This window comes from Marmota flaviventris, chromosome 5 (assembly GCF_047511675.1).
Source record: "Marmota flaviventris isolate mMarFla1 chromosome 5, mMarFla1.hap1, whole genome shotgun sequence".
Taxonomy (NCBI): Eukaryota; Metazoa; Chordata; class Mammalia; order Rodentia; family Sciuridae; genus Marmota; species Marmota flaviventris.
Genome location: NC_092502.1, coordinates 94,355,505 through 94,377,010, shown reverse-complemented (window position 1 = coordinate 94,377,010; position 21,506 = coordinate 94,355,505). Strand labels below are relative to the sequence as shown.

The following is a 21,506-nucleotide window of genomic DNA, read 5'->3' as shown; positions in this document are numbered from 1 at the left end:
AAAAATCTGATAATTTTTTTAATGTTTGAGTCACTAAGAGTTTTGTATCATGCAAGAACAGCATGGGAAATGTTCTTTTAAAAGAATGTACAACAGGCAGAAAATGGTAAATCACAGAACTTGGATTAGAATCCAGGCTCAAAAACTAAATAACCATTTCCCCTTAATTTTCTTAATGTCCTTTTGTAAAATGGGGAGGTGACAGGACCTACCAAAGATGATCATTTTGGAGAAGGACATGACATTGTACTTCTGTAGCCACTTAGTGCCTGGCCTGTAGAAAATGCTCAATAAATGATCACTGTATTTCTCTCTCAAGGACTATCTCATATTCCTGAAAAAGATATTACTGTAATTGTGGTCCAATGATATATTGGAAGTTATTTTCTTCTCTTCCAGGTTTCATGCTGCAAAGAAGTTTTATTTCATGCTAGAGTATTTGATATTTAAAATAAAGATAACAATTTATGATAGTATATTGATGAGATCAATATATATTACACCAAGGAGCCTTAAATTAGGGGCTGCTCATTTATATTATCCTTGTCAGTGGTTCCATATAATATTGTTTTCAGGGAGACTTGTTTTTGTGTTCACATTGAAAAATTTTATTAGACTTATGAAAGTAATGATATATCCATTTGCCTAGAATAAGGTTCCAAGATTTTATTTTTTAGTTACCTCAGACATCTTCTAAATTGCTTATTGATTGCCTAATTTGGCACATAAATTTAAGGAATCTGAGCATAAATGCGTAGAATTAGTGGCTTCCTGTTAAATCTAAGTTTCTGACTCCTTTGGAATCAATGACCCCATCTATGTGGTACAGGCAGAATTGTGGAGTTGCCAAGGTCTGTCTTTGAGGCCCTTCCTTCATTCACCTTCAACATGCCCTTCTTTCACTTTGGCATGTTCCACTTACCCAGCAGCAGTTTTTATAATCAATAATAGCTCCTTCATGAGTGCCTCTATTTCCTCTGGGCCTTCCACTGATGTGACTTACAACATCCTTTCATTCCTCAGCAGCCCCCTTAGGCCCCAGAATTCTCTTGGATTATGTTCTATCAGAAGAGCCTGCTGCTCCAGCTGTCTGATCCATGACACGATATCAATGTTGTTACTCCTTTAAGTGAAGCTTTCTTTAAAACTTTTCTGAAAAAGAGTTCATAATCCAAAGGAGTTCCATGGGTCCACAGATCCACTGCTGTGTTGATTAAGAGGTGCTTTAGGGAGGACTTTCAGCATGTCTCAGGTCTCTCCCACTGCCAGCCACTTAATTGTCCACACAGAGGCAAGCACTGGATGCAAGTGCATAGGAAGCCTAATTCATGTATGAGGAAGAAATGTATTGTTTTTGAAAATACTGGATTTGGAAGATTAACTTGATTAGCAGAGATCATTATGCTACTTGAAGATTATATAGTTACATTTTTTCAAATATTATACATTTCATGTCCTGTTTCTCTGGCCTCCTGATAACTTTTTGCATATGGGTTGCACAGTTGGTCACACGTCTGTCTCTGTTTGTCACTCAGACTTATTGTATGTGCACTCCCTTCTGCCCCTAAAAAGCCACCAGAGGTGTAATTAGTGATTGTTTCTCCAGAAATGCCTCGAAGTGGCATAAAAACCCAGTTTGGAGAATTTGTGCTACTTCTTAGATGAAAGGAAGAAGGTTGGGGAAAGGTTTAAGGTCAGAAGGCAAAGATTGTTTTGTCCTTTATTTTCTGCATGAAATCACAAATAAAACATCTTCCTCTGTGCAAATATAAGGCACTTAACAAATATTACCCAATATTGTATGGCCTTAAACTTGTAAATTTAGTGCATTCATATAAAATGGAATGCATGTTGTATTAAACATAATCTTTCTGAAGAGATTCAGAAGAAATAACAATTCTAAATATGTTTTGTTGTGGTGGTGGTTTTTTGTTTTGTTTTTACAAGGGATTGATACCAGGGGCACTTAAATACAGAACCTCATTGCCAGTCCTTTTTAAAATTTTTTATTTTGCAATTTTGAGACAGGGTCTCTCTAATTTGCTTAGACCCCCACTAAATTGCTGAGGCTGTATTTGAACTTGCAATCCTCGTGCCTCCTGAGCCATTGGGATTACAGGTGTGCACCACTATGGCTGTGGCTGGCTAAATAAAAAATTTTGAACACTACTTAAGAAACATTTTGCAACTTTCTTGTCTCTTGACTCCTTTACCAATGACTAAACAGCTAACCAATAGTTTTCTTTCCATCTTTTCCATTCTCCCTCCCTCCCTTGATTCCTGTATCTTTTTTACTTCAACTCTTTTCAGTTGTGAATTCTTCATCAGTTGTATACTCCACAAAGGAGCACACACACACACATATGCACACACACACATGTGCAAGACTAGTATTAACAATTAACCAGGGGTGGGGTTGTAGCTCAGTGGTAAAGCATGTGCCTAGTGTGTGTGAGTCACTGGGTTCGATTCTCAGCACCACATATAAATAAATAGCCGCTCTCCACTAAAAGAATATAAAAAAAAAATTAACCACATTTGGGTTTTGTTTTTTCCTTTGTGAAGTTACATTTTCTGTCTTAGAACCATAAGATACTATACTAGTAATATTTTTCTATTTATTGGAATTACCTCAAAATAAAATACCACTATCAAAGGAGATTATTTTAAAAATAATTGATGATTTATGCTATAGATAATGTGTCCACAGAAGAAATTCAGTGGTCAGTTTTGTTATTAATCACTTTAATTATCTGACTACAACAGTGGTTAACTCACAATGAATAAGGCCATGCTTGTGCTGCTTATCTAGTATTTGTGAAACATTCATGTTCATTCATCTACCCATTCTCAACTCATCCTTACAGAGCTGTGAGATTTTAATCTATGTAGCCTATGGCCATAAAATAACTTACCTACAGGAGAATAAAAACTGTGGTTTCCCTCACATCATCACTAGGCTACACACTCTTAAACCCTCCAGATCAATGACAACTAAGTATTCTAAAACTTGGTGAATGTGCATGCATGTGAGCTTCTTATAATAAGCACTGTTTGTGCTTTTTTCGAAAATGACTTTGCTGGAGAGTCAGATCCAGCCATTCTATTATATTTTAAGATACATTTTTTTTAGTGCTTAAACTCACAATAATACTTGAGAATGATTTTTGGCACTTTACTACTATTGGGTGATACTTATCATTTGCTAATCCAAATAAAATAATTAAAATGAATAAACTACTTAAGCATGGTAGTAATTAATTACACCAGAAAATAAATAAAAACAGCTAACATTTATAGCTGAATTTATATGTTCCCTTTTGTTCTCTCAGGACCTGGGATCACTAAGTGTTATTTTCTTGCTACTGGAGAGTGTGAGAATTGACACTGAATGAGAAATGGTTCTGGCGGGGAACTTAGCAGACTTATGCAGAGAACAGTTTTTCAACCTCAAAATCAGCAAGGGTTCATGTCAAATGCATATTTCTGGATGCATCTCATGCCTGTTGAGCCCCAGTCTCAGGAATCTGCATTTGAACAGGCTCCCCCTGTGTTTTTCACATATGTTTTGTTGTATGCCATTGTGTTATGGTAAGAAAAAGTGTAAGATCTACATGTCTTCCAATGCCATTCCTTTGGTTCTCTGTTATTCACTTTCATTCTCTCAACTAATCTTAACAAAGTTTTATGGAAACTCTACATTCATGAATACATTTCAGTATAGTAAGAACAAGAGTGAAAATTGATATGACTCTCTCCATTGCCTGCTTTGGTTCAGATTGTGAACAAGTTAAAAAAAAAAAGACATGTCACATATATTATGTCTGTTGGAAACTGCTTAATTAGAACAATGATTAAGCAAATTCTCTCAAATTTTGGTATAGTTCTTCATTTTTATTTCTCTGAGTGATGGCCCTTATCTTTTCTTTTCTTTTTTTTTTTTGGATGGAATCTATTCTTTAGATCTGGTACTTCAGAAAAACATGTAAAGTGGGCTTCCAATCAGGATATCTCCTACTGGTGTCAGCTAACCCAAATACACATGCATGCTTTAGTGACAGCCAGCTGCTCCTGAACCTAGACTCCCTGCAAAGGGGACAGCACTGTTCACAATCACTTTGGTAGTGTGGCCTTACAATAAAGAGACTTTCAATCAATACAAATGTTCCTTATGACCTTGGTAATTACCTAATTTGTTGAGCAATCACAAGGGCCTTCATAACATTACCCTAGCAGACAATTGACTAATCCATATTCCCAGCTGTGTGATAATAGAATTTTGGGGGTGAAATCTTTAAGTTATGTTACTAGGGTATCCAACTGGGAAAAAAAATATGGCCTGTTCATCTGTAGTGGTCTTCAGTGATTTTGTTTTACCTACTGACTTCATAGGCTATACTTTTATTTGCTTCAGTTATTTGGAATGCTGGCTTGATGGGCTACTTGTAGCAATATAGAGAAGAGGGGACATGCCATTACATATAGGAACCCACCAATAATGGTCCAGACTCCTTTTGGGACCTACTCACACGAAGCAGAGAAATTACTTTCTATTGGATAGCTAAAATTTCCTTTCCCGTGGTTCTTTTATTACTAAGCAAAAAGTCCCATCCATTTGGTTGCCACACAAAGGTTAAGTGACTTGTTTTCAGTCACAAAATTACTTAGCAGTGAAACAGAGACTAAGACGCAAATGTTCCTATTTCTGCTCTGATGCTTTTGGGCGGCATTCTTCAGCTCTAAAGAGAAAACACTTATAATCCTTCAAAAGCAGGCAAGGGGCAAGTCACTACTTTCACTAAAACTCCTTCAAGATAAACTTACTTGAAATTCTTGTGATTTTGCATGTTTTGCCTTGACACCCTGTCTTTCACAATAGTTAGAAGTGGGTATTATTTATTGATTATTTTGCTCGTAATTGTTTGCATAATCATACAACACCTCATATTGTTAAATGGTTTGCCAGTTGATGCCTAATGTTGATTTGAAATAGATCTAATGGAATAAGCAAATACATTTTTAAAGTTAGTTATATCATTTAGTTGTTAAATGGTGTTATTAGTCATAAAATTGTTGATTATTTTTCATCAATTCCTTGCAAGGAAACTACAATTTCCTCTCATATTGTATAGCATTATTTAAAACCCCCCCTCCCCTTTTTTCTTATTAATTTGTACTTCTCACTGGAAAATGCTGCTCCAAAGCCCAGGGATAAGATAAATTCTTTTAAATTCAGAATATGATGGATTTTATTTGAAGAATTTCTTCTCTGAAGGGACAGAAAACAATGAAATACACTCTTGTATATTACTATTTTCATATCCTTGAGTAAACCAGTACAGAATTATCAACAAATTTTATAAATACAAAAAATTAATATAATTAGTGATTATTTGGACAAATATCAGATACTTTATAAATAGAGGATTATTGAATGGTAGGGTTTCTAAGTTTTTTAGGACACCTTGCTGATGAGGGCTCTGGTATCTCATAAGATTTGGTAATTAATGGGTGCACTCACACACACACACACACAATCACACACATACACATTCACACACAAATACTAAGTTAACTGGTTAAATCAGTTATATGAACTGTTTAAGATATCCTGTACTTGAATACTATAGATATGCTTGTGTGTTAGTTTATTTAGTATTTTAAATTATTCCTTGATTTTTCAAGAAAAAATTCCAAATGAACATTTGATTTCTACTTTCATCATTTAAACATATATATTGCTATTGATTATTTTTATTTCTGTTATTTCATATACCTTGTAAATATGTTCAGGTTTAAATCTATTTAAATGGTAAAGAGAATCTAAAGGAGTTTGTAGCACAGATGTTTTATGTGCTTATGTTTTTATTTTTTATAACTATATTTTAATGTTCTATGACAAAGTGTATATTTCTCTAATAAGGTATTGACTAGTAACTGAAAAATGTTCTTGAAAGGAATGTAATATGTAGTGTCCAAACTTGTAGTTTGAGTGTCCAAATTCTTAAGTCAAATGAAAGAAATATCACTGAATATGAAGTTGGGGGATAGGCCCTAGTGTGCATCTAAATACCCATATCAGAGATTTTGGGTTAATTTCATTTTCTTTAAAATGAGAAGTTAAAACTTTAGAACTTCTTTCTCACGATTCCTAAAGATTTCATAAATTCAAAAGAAAACATAATTCAAAGGTATGTGTGGGCATCATTACATGCATGCCTAGTATTTCATGGACACAGACATGTTGCACCCTCTGAGAATTCCTTTAAGGAAATGAACTTTTCGTAAATGTGATATACATATGGACAAGGAGAGAAATGGGATAACTGAGAAAAGGAAGGTAAAATGAGTTAATGACAAAGGAAGACTGGTAGGCAGTAGAAAGTATTCTCCTTTTATTTCTTTTAGTCTATAGTCTAATTATTCTTATTTGAAAACTTACTGGCACCAGGTATTATCAACGGGGATGAGTAATATGTAATTTTTATCTTTACTGGGTTACATTTGGCCCACAGACAGTTGACAGCTGTCAGTCAGGTGTCTGGTCAATGAGGATATACATATAAAGTTGCCAAAACATTTTTGTTTCTTTAAATAATTACGAGTAAACTACTTTAACTGGAAGCTCCATTGTACTAAAATTAAATAGATATTTGCAACATAATTTATGAAATTAATTGCTGGAAGAATCTGGATTTTCCATATGAATACATAAAATAAACAAAACAGTTTTATATGGTGTTTTTTGAGGCAAGAGAATGATTACTTTGCCCCCACTGCAAATAAAGTATCTTGAAGATGTGGATCTGTATTGCAAATAATGCTTAAGGTACATACATTTTAAAATTCAAGTTTTATGGCAGGTATGAGTCACCATCATTTTAAGTAGAAATTTCTTAGTAAAAATTATTAAAGGAAACTATTTTGATACATTGAGGGATTTGGCATGAGTATTTTTGTAACACAATGTCAAAGATTTATTAGTAAGGACAAACTCATGTTGAACAAAGATTTATGATTTTTCATAATTAAAAGAAAAAAATTATGGGATTTTAGGCTGAGTCCACAACTGATGACACAATTAAAATGTGAATTTTAATTATTTTGGATATTTGAACTATATCTAACTAACATTGTTTCTAATAGGTTCTATTGCCCTTAAATAATTGACAGAGTCATAAACAATAGTTTGATAGAAGCTTTTGTATTGTTTATCCTTGGTGATAATGACAAACAATGTGATAATTATAGTCAATACTAATGCACATGAAAACTTAAATATAATTTTGAAGTTGACCTAAGAATGTAAGTTGTTCAGTTTTTCAGTAATTAGTTATCATCTCTTAAAAAAAAAAAAGTGTTCTGATTCATTTGGAAAGTAGTATCTAACACACTAGAAAAAAATTTTCAAGTGCATGAAATACATACTCATTCTTTTAGAGACTAATGAGGTTAGATAAAAACATTCAGTGACTATGGCTACTCAAGTATCCAAGTGAATATAATGAAACATAACAAAATATCACATGAAAATAACAGTTTGAAACTCTATGTATGTATACTTTAAAATAAAATATCTTAATTATTCAGTTTGTTTTACATGTAATAATTTATAATAAAAAGAAAATTTGGGTCTTAATTTTTAAAATATGAGTTCATTAAAGTGTTTGTAGATAAGACTATATTTTTAAAATATTGAATTTTTGGCAGGTGAACCATTGCTGATTACTTTTAAATTACAAATATTTCATGATTTTAAAAAAACAATTAAGCCACTTTAAAAGAGAATGATATTTATAAATTGTTGTCATATCTAAATCATTGATTTAGTTTTGTTTTAGATGCAATAGTCATTAACAAAAGTCAGATCTTATTTTTTTCCCTACTATACAAATAATGTATTAAGCATGTAGATTGGAAATTATTTATGGGATCATCAGAATAAAACAATTGTCTTATAGTCTTAGTAATTTATATTGGTAGGAGCCTTTTTCTTCTTAAGTACTAATTCTACCCCCCACAGCCCAGAAAATTGATTTTATGCATAATAATTTATAGCATTCTTGATCAATGTATGCTGTTATGTCTTTTACATTCATTAGCCCATGTTGCTTACGAATATGGAATTTAGTTATTAAAATGGTTTCATATGTTTACTATGTATAGTCTCTAGCTTTGAGCTGCTTACTTGCTTAAATAAATGTTTTCAATTTGCTATAATACAACAATTTGTAGAGAAATGCTGTGAAGCATAGTTAAAAGAATGAGTCCTTGAAATAGAATCACTTTTTAAAAATATGTCCTAACATGTGGTCTCATTTTTCCATTAATTAAAATCCTATTCTGAAAAAAAAATTTTTTTTGCTTAAACTTTTGAATTCACAAAACAAAAATACCAAATATATAAATGTACTAATTTTGGATATCAATGACGTAAAAACATGCTTTAGTACTCTCTTATTTGTTTATTCAAAGACTTTCCTCTAAAACAAACTAAAAAACAAAAACTCTTTGTAAAGTAATGAGAAAATGTGGTTACTTTTAAATATTAAATTATCTGTGTAATATGTTTTTAAAAATGTGTTTAAATTAAGTTAATTCCTTATTATCTTTGATCATATTTCTATAACATGCACGCATTAAAAAACCCAGTACATGGAAGTTTTGAAAGGAGTGTGTACCATTTCATACTTTTATTTTGGAGAATTATTGGGAAACAACATTTTATTCAAAAAAAATTATGACAAAATTAGATTAAAAAAAGATTAAAATGCTGTTAGGCAAGTATTATATGTAATTAACTCTTCATTTTTCTGACATTGAAGACAGTAATGAGAGACCAATATTAAAAGTACGAATTATTTTTTTATAATTTTTTAAATTAAAAATTATCAAATAGTAGCAGTTCTATTTTGTACAGAAGGCAAACCCACTGTTGAGTTAGTTGGCTCTGATTCCAATGGTCTCATCAGCTCTGTGAACGTAGGAACCACAGCAATGCTTCTTGAAGGTAACAAAATCAATTTTTAGAGATTAAAAATATATAATTTGGCAATTGAAACTCACCAGTGCCTTTCTGCTTCTCCAGGAAGTTGTACCCGTCAGCACCTGCTGAGGGCTTTGTTGTCCAAACTCTGACAGGTAAAAAATTCCTGTAGAATAAAGCCAGACCAGCTGGCTTTGAAGAGAAACCCCCCAGTTTGGGCTGCGCTTGCCTCCTCTCCTTTTCTATGAAGACCGAGGCTTAGCCCCCTGATCATCAAGCCGCGAGATGCGTGATCTCTCTGCACAAGTGTCTGGCAGGGCGAGGTGCACCTGTTCATGTCACTCTGGAGTAAATTTAGCTGTAAAGGTATCATTGACAACCAGACCTTTGTCAGTGCTGGCAAAAGAACACAGAATTACTTCCCTCCCCTCCCCCTTCCAAAGCCCCTCCACTACTAGTTCCAATGGAAAATATCCAATCGGAAGTCTATCCAAAAATCATTCCTAAAAAATGAAATTGCTTTCATATGGTATAAAAAAGTAAGTTTCCTCATTTCACACAGGCTTTAAAATTACATTTCCAAGAATAATCTTGGAACAAGACAAGTTTTTGTTCAATTAATTGTGGCTGGAAACTTTTTAATGGAAACATAGCACACACTTACTTCATTTCAGGTTATTAAATTGTGTTAAGCATTAAAGTTAGTTGCAATTCTTTGCTGTAGCTCATTTGTTCTTCTCGATCCAAAGAAATATTAGAAGGTTAAAACTTATCACATAGGAGGGATTAATCATGCTACCAAAATTAGAAAGCATGTAGCTCTGTAAGACCGAGTGTGGAAATTGTGTGCTCATAGCACTTAAACTATTGGGAATCTAGGCTTCCCCTGCAGCACTTGACATGGCAATTCATGTCTGTGGAAACCCCTGGTAGTTGGAAGCTGGCTAAAGCTAGGGTTCTCTTATTCATTGGTTAAGGTAAGGACATTTATCATTTATGTGAAATTTTTCTGATGAATTTCTCTATTGGTAGCTTTGGAAAAAGTCCTTGTGGAGGCAACACTCAGTAATATGTCTGAAATAAATATAGTAGTCAAGATATATAAAGCAGCCTAAGGAGTAACATTCTTAGCCAAAGCATTCTGAGCTTCTGCCTTGATAATTATGATTTCTTAAGTGGAGTTAAAAAGAGTTGTACAGAATACCTGTTCTACCCTATTATTGCTGTTTACAAGGGTTGGGTGTGATGAGTAAAAGAAATCTGGGTCAAAATAAAAAATGCTTTGTAAAATAAACAAAGTTCCTATTTACTTACTATGTATAAACAGCCACTCACCAAGCCTCATTTCTCCGCAGGGCACCACTTTCAGATAAAAACATAGACCTGAATAGCATCATCCAGTATCCAAGGAAACCATGTAAGTACCTCTCTCACTGTGTACTTCTCTTATTCAGAGTTTAAAAGCTAGCTGAGTACTGAATGAGTGAGTGTTTTTATTTAATAATTATACGGGAGGTATTTTTTAGGAGCTTGCTAAAAAGAAACAGGTTCTTGATTGTTATGTGCGTCATAACAAAACCCTTATGTTTTCATCATATTTCATAAAATTATGTGTTTAGTCCCAACCTCTCCATCAATTCTCATTCTTAGGTACAAAACAGCTACTCAAAGTTTTAATGAATTGAGAGTTTCAAACTTTTCCAAGACCCATTAGTGTCTGAAAAACCATGTTTCAGAGGCTTTGTGCCAGGATTAGTTTCCTAAGTGTAATAAAACATTTTTTAAGTTTCAAAAATGAAGAAAAAATTGGTCAGAAAAGAATATCTTACTGGTAAACAGTAATAGCAATTAATTTGGTTTTAGGCTTCTCGAGGAGTAAGCATGTGAACTGAGATGTGGTTATCTATTTAAACTCCACAGAGAATCTTGAAAGAAAGTATAATTACCAAAATGCAAATATATATTTGGGAAAAGGGTTGGGAGGCTGGTGTATTATTTTCTTTCTTTTTTTTTTCTTTCCAAATTAATGTACATTTCTATAGGTTATTTCAAGGTTCAAATTTATTTTCAGAAGCTATAAAATCTAATGTGGAAGTTTAGTTTCCAAGCAACACATTGTCACTCTGGAGAAAGACCCTTTACTAAAATATTTGAAATTTGTACTAAAATATTTCCTTATCTGGAATCATTATCTTTTTCATATTTGTACTATCTACCTATAAAATCAAATTATTTTCAATAGGATGTGATTATTCATGATTATTTATATACTTTTTCATGAAAATACTTAATTTTTTCTTTATGTTCAAGTAATTTAGAATTTCTTTTCTACCTTCTAGATCTGCCATATGATTTATCTGGTCTTTTAAATACAGATAGCCATATCACTTTTCACTGGGGCTTTTGAGAATTGCCTTTAAATGCCCTGTGGTTGGTGTGTTTTTTATAATATTTTCATCTGTTTTTTGTTACATGTGTCTTTCCAGTTTTCCTCTGCAGTATGGTTCCTAGTAAAGCATAAATGACAGAGAGAATCTTTCTTACGGTTTTTGGGACCCTTTATGTTCAATCTCTAACTGCAGGAACAGAGTTTGTTTATCACATAACTATGTCAAATTGCATTCTTTATTCATTTCCATGATTCTTTTTATATGTTACAAAAATGTACCTTTCTGAATTGAGAGATAAGAAGTTGTGTTAGGCTACACAATTTGATGGAACATCTGAAGGGCATAAAAACCTCTGAACCCAATAAAAATATGAGACAAGGAAGTCATGCTAGTTACAAACTTCCCAAGTATGGAGTCCGAGGCCTGACATGCTGCTATCTAAAATAGGAATTCCTTGCTGCAGAATAGAAGTTGAACTATTGCTGGCTGAAGTTGGAAGCAGGGAAGGGTTAGAATAGAGCTTTATAATGAAAGAAAGCACTAATTGAAGAAAAGACTGACTAATGGTATAATTCACTATCTTGAGGAAATGGAATCATTCTCATGCAAGAAGAAAAAAAAATCTATACTGAAATGCTTGAGGCACAGCTTTAACTATTTACATCAGAATATAGATTTTTCCAGAAAAATCATTTAAATTTGATAGATTCAATTCAACCTCTTACACCAAAGGGAAAATTCTTTACACACACACACACACACACACACACTCTTGAGATTCTATTCATCAGTAACTGGTCTCTCTACTGTGGACTGACATTGTTCAGTAGAACTTTTTGTGATGATGGTCATGTTGCATGTGGACACTTTCAAAATGCTAACCACTAGCCATATGTAGCCGTTGAGCATTTGAAATGTGGTTAGTGCAACAGAGAAACTGAAATTGGAATTTTATTTATATTTAATTTATTACAGTTATAGAGCCTCCATGTGACTAGTAGCTATAATATTAGACAACATAATTCTAGTCTAGATCACATTTTTAAATGTGGAGAGATTAAAATCTGTATAGATATAATATTATTGTCAATTATTTCTTATCTGCATATCATTATCATGGACCATAACTCAAATCATTAATGCTTAAAGAACAAATGTACTTCAACATTATTTAGTTGAATTTTAAGAAATATTGTCATATGATCAATTGAATTTCAGAAAGTAATATTTTGCTTTCATGAGAAATTAAAATACCCTTTTCAAAAAAATTCAATTCTTTGGTATTCTGAAATACAATATTATTTTTTTACATTTACTTAAGTATTTGGATTATCATTGCACTAGAATTTCTCTACAACATTTTCCCAGAGATAAATGTTTTTAATATTGTTAGAAAGACATTAGATTATTGCTGTATAAGCCTAGGGTAGCAAATTTTAAAATGGCCTTTATAAACATGATCACATAAAAAAGATACTGTAGTGTAAGTTCTAACTATCATGATAAATATTTTTGAAAAGTTCAGTTACAATTTCTGTAATAAATCTTGCAAATAATTTTCAAAATCTAACCAGCCTACATAAATGCTTACTACCCTTGTTTCTCCATAGCTGATTTTGCTCCCAAAACACACATCAGAATTTAAATCTGCTCCTATGACCTTTTAAGGCATTTAGTGAAAGTGAACATTAGGATACATGATGATATTTTTATAGTAATGGTAGCATGGTAATATTACAAGCAAAATAATGATTTACAAATTATATCACAAATTTTAAATTTGCATTGATTAAAAAATCAGTCAATTCATTTATTGAATGCTGATTATTAGTAGGACATTGAACTAGAGACCATGAAAAATATATTTTAGAATTGGTGACCCAGATGTGTGCCGTGGCACATCCCCATAATCCCAGCCGCTTGGGAGGCTGAGGCAGGAGGATCTAGAGTTCAAAGCCAGCACCAACAAAAGTGAGGCACTATGCAACTCGGTGAGACTCTATCTGTAAATAAAATATAAAATAGGGCTAGGGATGTGGTTCAGTGGTTGAGTGCCCGAGTTCAATTCCTAGTACACCACACAAAAAAATTGATGACCCAGCATTTACCCTATAGGAGCTACATTTGTTAGACTTGGTCAACTCCTTTTGGATGGATAGGATTCAGATAAGAAGAAAGAGAAGTGTTTTTGTTTGTTTATTTTTGGCAAAACCTTGGATAAGATACTTAGAATGCCCCTCCTACTGCAAAACAACTATATTCTGGATAAAACGTACTTTCTAATGATTTATTTGACTTGAAGGAAATTTTTGAACATCTTCAAAGATTCTTCTTCCTCACCTCAAAACTAAAAACCAAAAAAGTGTGAATTGAAGACTGTAGTTAAGAGCAATAAATAGCAAACAGGAAAGGCAGGAATGGCCAAATGGAATGCATGGGTTATATGTGCAAAGATATTGTTAAAAGGAGAGCAGTCATACGCTCTATTAGGTTTCTCAGAAACTGGTCTTATTTCAAAATAGGGAGAACTAACAACCACATTTGTGGACCCACATTTTGTGTCTCATTTTATGTCTTTTCATGTGTTCAGTAAGATAATCAGGCACATCATATTGACTTATCTACTTTCAGAAAAAAAAAAAAGGCCTATCTTTGCTCAGAAACCAGTGTTCTGAGTGGAGAAAACATGGCTCTTCACTAAGGAAATCCTACAAATCAGTCTTCAATATTCTTGTGAAATCCTTGTCTGCTATCTGTATATCTGAGAAAGTGTTTTCATTCAGAACTATGGACTGTGAGCTCTGAGACCTTAAACTCAAACTCAATTTATTCTGTATTTGTTTATGTAGTATTATTTATCTTTTTACTATGAACATCCCCCAAATATTAAAAAGTGAAAATAATAGTGTAATGAATTTTGTAAACCTGCAACTCCATTCAGAAACTATCATCACATGGATATTTTGTTTCATCATTCTCTGTCTGCTTCTCACCTCCACCCCAAATTATTTTGAAGTTAATATCAAATATAACAATTTCATGTTAGTAATTCAGGAGGCATTAAAACTTTTTTTAAAAGTTATTTATTTATTTTAATTAGGTACATATGACAACAGAATGCATTTTGATTCATTCTCCACATTGCAGCACAACTTTTCATTTCTGATTGTACACTATGTAGTGTTGCACCATATGCAGAGTCATACATGTGCATAGTGTAATAATGTCCATCACATTCCACCATAGGAGGCCCATACCTCCTCCCTTCTTCTCTCTCCCCCTTGCCCAATCAAAGTTTTTGATACATTTTTTCCCATGCCCCTTCCCCCCGCATTATGGATCAGCATCTACTTATCAGAGAGAACACTCAGCTTTGGTTTTTTGGGATTGGCTTTCTTTGCTTAGCATGATTCTCCAATTCCATCCATTTACCTGCAAATGCCATAATTTTTTTTTCTTTTAAAGCTGAGTAATATTCTGTTGTGTATATATACCACAGTTTACTTATCCATTCATCTATTGAAGGGCATCTAGGTTGCTTCCACAGTTAGCTATTGTGAATTGAGCTGCTATAAACATTGATGTGGCTGTGTTACTATGTATAGTATGCTGATTTTAAGTTCTTTGGGTATAAACTGAGGAGTGAGATAGCTGGGTCAAATTGTGATTCCATTCCAAGTTTTATAAGGAATTTCCATATTGCTTTCCAGGCTGGTTGCACCAATTTGCAGTGCCATCAGCAATGTATGAGTGTGACTTTCCCTCCACATCATTGCCAACACTTATTGTTACTTGTATTCTTAATAGTTGCCATTCTGACTGGAGTGAGATGAAATCTTAGATTAGTTTTGATTTGCATTTCTCTAATTAGTAGAGATGTTGAACATATTTTCATATATTTGTTGATTCATTGTATATCTTCTTCTGAGAAGTATCTGTTCAGTTTCATAGCCCATTTATTGATTGGGTTGTTTGTTTTTTGGGTGTTAAGGTTTTTTAGTTCTTTATATGTCCTAGATATTAGTGCTCTATCTGATGTGTGTATGGCAAAAATTTGCTCTCAAAATGTAGGCTTTGGGCTGGGGATGTGGCTCAAGCGGTAGCGCGCTCGCCTGGCATGTGTACGGCCCGGGTTCGATCCTCAGCACCACATACAAACAAAGATGTTGTGTCTGCCAAGAACTAAAAAATAAATATTAAAATTGTCTCTCTCTCTCTCTCTCTCTCTCTCTCTTAAAAAATGTAGGCTCTCTCTTCACCTCATTGATTGTTTCTTTTGCAGAGAAGAAGCTTTTTAGTTGAATTCATTCCATTTATTAATTCTTGATCTTATTTCTTGTGCTTTAGAAGTCTTGTTAATGAAGTTGAGGCCTAATCCAACGTGATGAAGATTTGAGCATACTTTTTCCTTTATTAGGCACAGAGTATCTAGTCTAATTCCTAGGCCCTTGATCCACTTTGAGTTGAGTTGCATGGTAAGAGATAGGGGTTTTAGTTTCACTTTGCTACATATGGATTTCCAGTTCTCCCAGAGCCATTTGTTGAAGAGGCTATCTTTTCTCCAATATATGTTTTTGGCGCCTTTGTCTAGTAACTGTATTATGTGGGTTTGTCTCTGTGTCCTCTATTCTGTACCATTGAGCTACATATCTATTTTGGTGCCAATATCATGCTGTTTTTGTTACTGTAGCTTTGTAGTATAGATTAAGGTCTGGTATTGTAATACCTCCTGCTTCATTATTCTTGCTAAGGATTACTTTGACTATTCTGGGTCTCTTATTTTTCCAAAAGAACTTCATGATTGCTTTTTCTATTTCTATAAGGAATGACATTGGGATTTTAATTGGAATTGCATTGAATCGGTATAGCACTTTGGGTAGTATGGCCATTTTGACAACATTAATTTTGCCTGTTCAAGAGCATGGGAGGTCTTTCCATCTTCTAAGGTCTTCTTCAATTTCTTTATTTAGTGTTCTGTAGTTTTCATTGTAGAGGTCTTTCACCTTTTTTGTTGATTTCCAAGTATTTAATTAATTAATTTATTTATTTTGAGGCTACTGTGAATGGGGTTGTTTTCTAAATTATTTTTTAGAGGATTCATCACTGATGTATAGAAATACATTTTACTTATTGGTATTGATTTTATATCTTGCTACTTTGCTGAATTCATTAATTAATTCTAGAAGTTTTGGGGTGGAGTTTTTTGAATCCTCAAGTATAGATAGAATCATGTCATCAGTGAATAATGATAGTTTGAGTTCTTTTATTCCTATTTGTATCCCTTTAATTTCTTTCATTTCTTTAATTGCTCTGGCTAGAGTTTCAAGGCCTATGTTGAACAGAAGTGGTGAAAGAGGACATCACTCTCTTCTTCCAGTTTTTAGAGGGAATGCTTACAATTTTTCTCCATTTAGAATGATGTTGCCCTTGGGTTTAGCATAGATAGCTTTTACAATGTTGAGCTATGTTCCTACTATCCCTAGTTTTTCTAGTGTTTTGAACATGAAAGGGTGCTGTATTGTGTCAGATGCTTTTTCTGCATCAATTGATATAATCATATGATTCTTATTTTTTATTTTATTGATGTGATGAATTATATTTATTGATTTCTGTATGTTGAACCATCCTGCATCCCTGGAATGAATCCCACTTGACCATGGTGCACTATTTTTTAAATAAGTTTTTGTATGCAATTTGCTGTGATTTTATTGAGAATTTTTGCATCAATGCTCATCAGAGATATTGGTCTAAAATTTTCTTTCCTTGATGTGTAGAGACACATCAAGGTTTTGGTATCAGGATGATACTAGCTTCATAGAATGAGTTTGGAAGGATTCCCTCCTTTTCTATTTCATGGAATAATTTGAGGAGTATTGGTATTAATTCTTTTTGTTGGTCTTGTAGAACACAGATGTGAATCCGTATGGTCCTGGACTCTTCTTGGTTGGTAGGCTTTTGATGGTATCTTCTATTTCTTTGCTTGAAATTGATCTATTTAAATTGTATAACTCCTTTTGACTCAGTTTTGGTTGATTATATGCCTCTAGAAATTTGTCGATGTCTTCAAGGCTTTCTATTTTACTGGAGTATAAATTTTCAATATAGTTTCTAATTGTCTTCTGTATTTCAATAGTGTCTTTTACGATATGTCATTTTTCATTACGGATTTTCATAATTTGAGTTTTCTGTCTCCTTCTTTTCATTAGGGTGGCTAAGTGTTTGTCAATTTTATTTAATTTTTCAAAGAACCAGCTTTTTGTTTTGTCGATTTTAAAAAAATATTATTTTCTTAGGTGTAGATGGACACAACATAATACATGGTTTTTTACCATCTTCACTGTGATCAACTTTATTTTCAAGATTGTATATTTTGTCTTCATTATCTCACATTCTTTCTTCCAAGTGATCTAGTCTGTTGGTGATGATTTCTATTGAGTTTTTATTTCATTTATTGTTTCCTTCATTTCAAGGATTTCTAATTTTTTAATTTATTTTTTGCCCTGCTCCTTATCTCTTTGTTGTTGTGATAAATAGTTGCCCATATTTGCTCTTTTATCTCTTTGTTGGAGTGATAAATTTTTTCCTGTATTGCTCACTTTGGTCATTCTTTAATTTGTGGATCATTTTAATTATGTACATTCTGAACTCCTTCTCTGAGATTCCATTAACTGTGCTGTCCATGGATTCTTTTATTGTAGTATCTTGGTTTGTTTGGGGCACTTTCCTCCCTTGTTTTTTCATGATTTATATGCGTCTCCCTTTTTTGAAATGCAGATCTGAGATATTACAGTTTCTACCCTATAATCATGTAGTGTCCCCGCAGATTACCTGTACCTCAGCAAGGTATTGGACTTCTAGTCCCTAGTCGGTGTCCCACGAAAATTGCTACTGCAACTAAAGGTGGTGGTGTTAATAGTGGAGGTAACTCAAATAGCAGTAGGGGTTTTCCAAGATGGCTGCAACCACTTTCAGAGATGGGGCTGAAAGGGTGGGTTGCCTATTCGGAGATGCAGCTGCCTCCAGGCCCTATCTATTGTCCCAAGGTGTAGACTACTGCCTGCGGAAGGCTATGGCAATGCCTGCAGTGTCCCAGGTAAGAGGTGGGCTAGGCCTGGGCTCCAGTGTGGGTCTGCTGGTTGGCAGCGTGGTCTAGGTCCTAATCTTGGCCTTGGCTCCCACAAAACTTGTTATTTATTTATTTAAATTAGGTATATATGACAGTAGAATGCATTTTGATTCATTGTACTCATTACAACACAACTTTTTTTTTTAATGCTGGGAAATGAACTTTATCTAAAAAGTTTATCACACCAAAAATGTTGATATTTCTTTACTATCCTCAGATACACAAAGCCAATATTCAAACTTTCCTATTTGTATAGTTTTTCTATACTTTATACTTTTGGAAGCAGAACTCAAATAAGGTCCATATTGCAATTGGTTAATGTGTCTCTCTTCTTTTCATCTACAGTTTTCCATGTATTTTCTTTATTTGTTGAAAAAAACTGAATTGTTTGTGTTGTGAATCTTTCCATAGTCTGAATTTGCTGATTCCCGTGGAGATGTTTAATAACATCCACTGTCCTGTGCCTTACCTTTTTTTTTGGGGGGGGTTGTTTTAAAATTTGTTGTTGTTGTTGTAGATGGACACAATACCTTTATTTTATTTATTTATTTTATATGGTGCTGAGTATTAAACCCAGTGCTTCACACATGCTAGGCAAGTGTTCTACCACTGAGCCACAACCATAGCCCCCTGTGCTTTACCTTTTAATTAACTGTTGTAATTAAGACTAAAATTCTGATCATATTTATTTAGGGGAGGGAAGGAAAAACTACTGTTTTCTTTCTCTTTGGATGTTAGCAGATGTTGATGATCATTACCTAAATTCATTTATTCCTAGAGTTTGTAAGAATAATAATATAATTCTATCATATCTGCTTCATTTATTATCAAGAATGCTTCTTTATAGATAAACTAGTTTGTTATTTTGAGTTTCAATTTATGTAAGAAAATCAGAATAAATTCTTAATTTATTCTGTTAATTTGTAAGTTCTTAGCACAATGTAAAGAGTTTCTAACCATCCTCAAAAGGTAATCAATGGGGCTGGGGATATAGCTCAGCTGGTAGAATGCTTGCCTTGCATGCCCAAGGCCCTGGGTTCAATCCTCTGCATCACACACACACACACACACACACAATGTAATCAATATTATTCTTAAAATGTCATTATGAACATTGATGTGTTTCAATTATTACAGTTGTTAATGCCTATGGATGCCCATATTTTTACATCTTTGGTTACTCAGTCTATTTCAGTTGATTCCTATTTATTTAAAAAAAATTGTAGTTGTAGATAGACAGAATACCTTAATTTTATTTGTTCATTTATATGTGGTGCTAATGATTGAACCCAGTTTCTCACACATGGTAGGTAAGCACTTTGCCAGTGAGCCCTATCCCACCCATGTTCCTATATATTTTTGAAAGAACCTCAAGTTTTTGAAAATTTCCATGATAATGATATGACAAAATTTAACAGGCTTATCCTGGACTTTTCCTTTCCAAATCTGGAAGCAGGCAATTTTCTAAGAAGTTGTATTTCTTTTTTTATGAATTTTGTCTTGGAAATTGTACTTAAAAACTATGTTCTTGAAATTAGGAGAGCTCAGTTTTACTCACATGGCCCTTAGTCTAGGTCTTTTCAAAGGAAAGAGCTAGAATATATGTTCTTTTAATTTTTTTTTTTTTTTGGTGCTAGAAATTGAACCCAAGGATGCTTAACCACTGAGTCGAATACTCAGCTCTCTTTTTTTATGTTTGTTTTTTCTTTAATTTTGGGACAGAGCCTTGTTAAGTTCTTAGGGCCTCACTAAATTGCTGAGGCTGACTTTGAACTTGCAATTTTTTTAAGACAAAATACATAGACATCCATAGGAACACTTAAATTTAATACACATCAAAGACAACAGGTTTTAATTTAATCATAAATCCTCTATCCATTTGTCCTTTCTTCTAAACTGACAATTCCAATTCTTAATAATACTAGTATGCTTATTAGCTTTAAGTGATAATACATTTACAACAGGCTCAGAATAATAATACAAAGACGACCACCATTAGTAGGAATGTACATATACCTTGTGTAGAATTCTCTCCCCTCATAGGAATGTACATATTTCTGTGATTTTCAACTATATGGAATTGTTCTTTTTTGGTATGATTATGTTACCAGGTAGCTACACAGAATCATTTGGCTCATTTTGCTTTCAATTTTTAGGAATTAAAATCTTAGGCGAGACCAGAGCAGTGCATGGTTCAGGGTGAATTATTGCCCACTGTTGAGATTCTTACTAACAACACAGAAGGCATGAAATTTTCCATTGTAACTAATGGCAAAAGGTTTATTCCCAGCCCTGTATTAATGCCATGCACAGTTTCCTCTGTAATTCTTTAAAAATGTTTTATTCCCAGGCTTGGGTAGTTTCTACATGCACATGCCCAGATTAGTACTCTGCTAAATTCTTAGGGTACTCTCTGTGCTTCATGTCTTTCCTCCCGGGGACTTTGTCCTGCAAGCTCTGGCCACTTTCTTTGATACTTTCATTTCCGTTTCCTGAACTCAGAGCCTTTGGCTCCCCTGAGTTGGGTGTCCTCCCCATGCTGCTGTTGAGAAGCCCTCAAGGCTGTGTTCTGGGGCGATGGAAGGGTTCACCTCTTGGCTTTTCATTCCTCAGGAATCACTGTCCCTCATGGCCTGTTGACCTATGTCTTAAAAACCATTGTATTGTGCATTTTATTTCCTTCTTCCTTCCTTCCTTTTTTTGTTTGTTTGTTTGGTAGTTTTAAGAAGGAAGGTTTGTCCCATCCCTCTGTCAGTTCATCTGGGCTAGAATAAGAAGTCTCTCCCAGTTGTTTCCAAAAAAGTTCAGCAATACCTTATTTATCCAATCAGTATCTTAATATGAAGTTCAATAATTGAAATGAATTTTAAAACATTTGACTGTAGTGTGTGTAGAAAACCCTCTTGAATAAACTGCTGTAGTTTTCTTTTTCTTTCCTTTATTCTCTCCTTTCTCCTTTTGCAGGGGTGAGGGGGTTTGTTCCTGGGATTTGAACCCAGGGCCT

The 21,506-nt window shown here is 33.6% G+C and overlaps 1 long non-coding RNA gene across 1 annotated transcript in view; it reads left to right on the top strand.

The window, feature by feature from the left end:
- Nucleotides 1-21,506, top strand: part of LOC139705699 (uncharacterized) — a 52,521-nt gene that overhangs the window by 7,434 nt on the left and 23,581 nt on the right. Inside the window, exons 2-3 of the long non-coding RNA XR_011707510.1 lie at nt 9,089-9,141; nt 10,342-10,403. This is a non-coding gene — a long non-coding RNA (uncharacterized lncRNA). The remainder of the gene's footprint in view (nt 1-9,088; nt 9,142-10,341; nt 10,404-21,506) is intronic.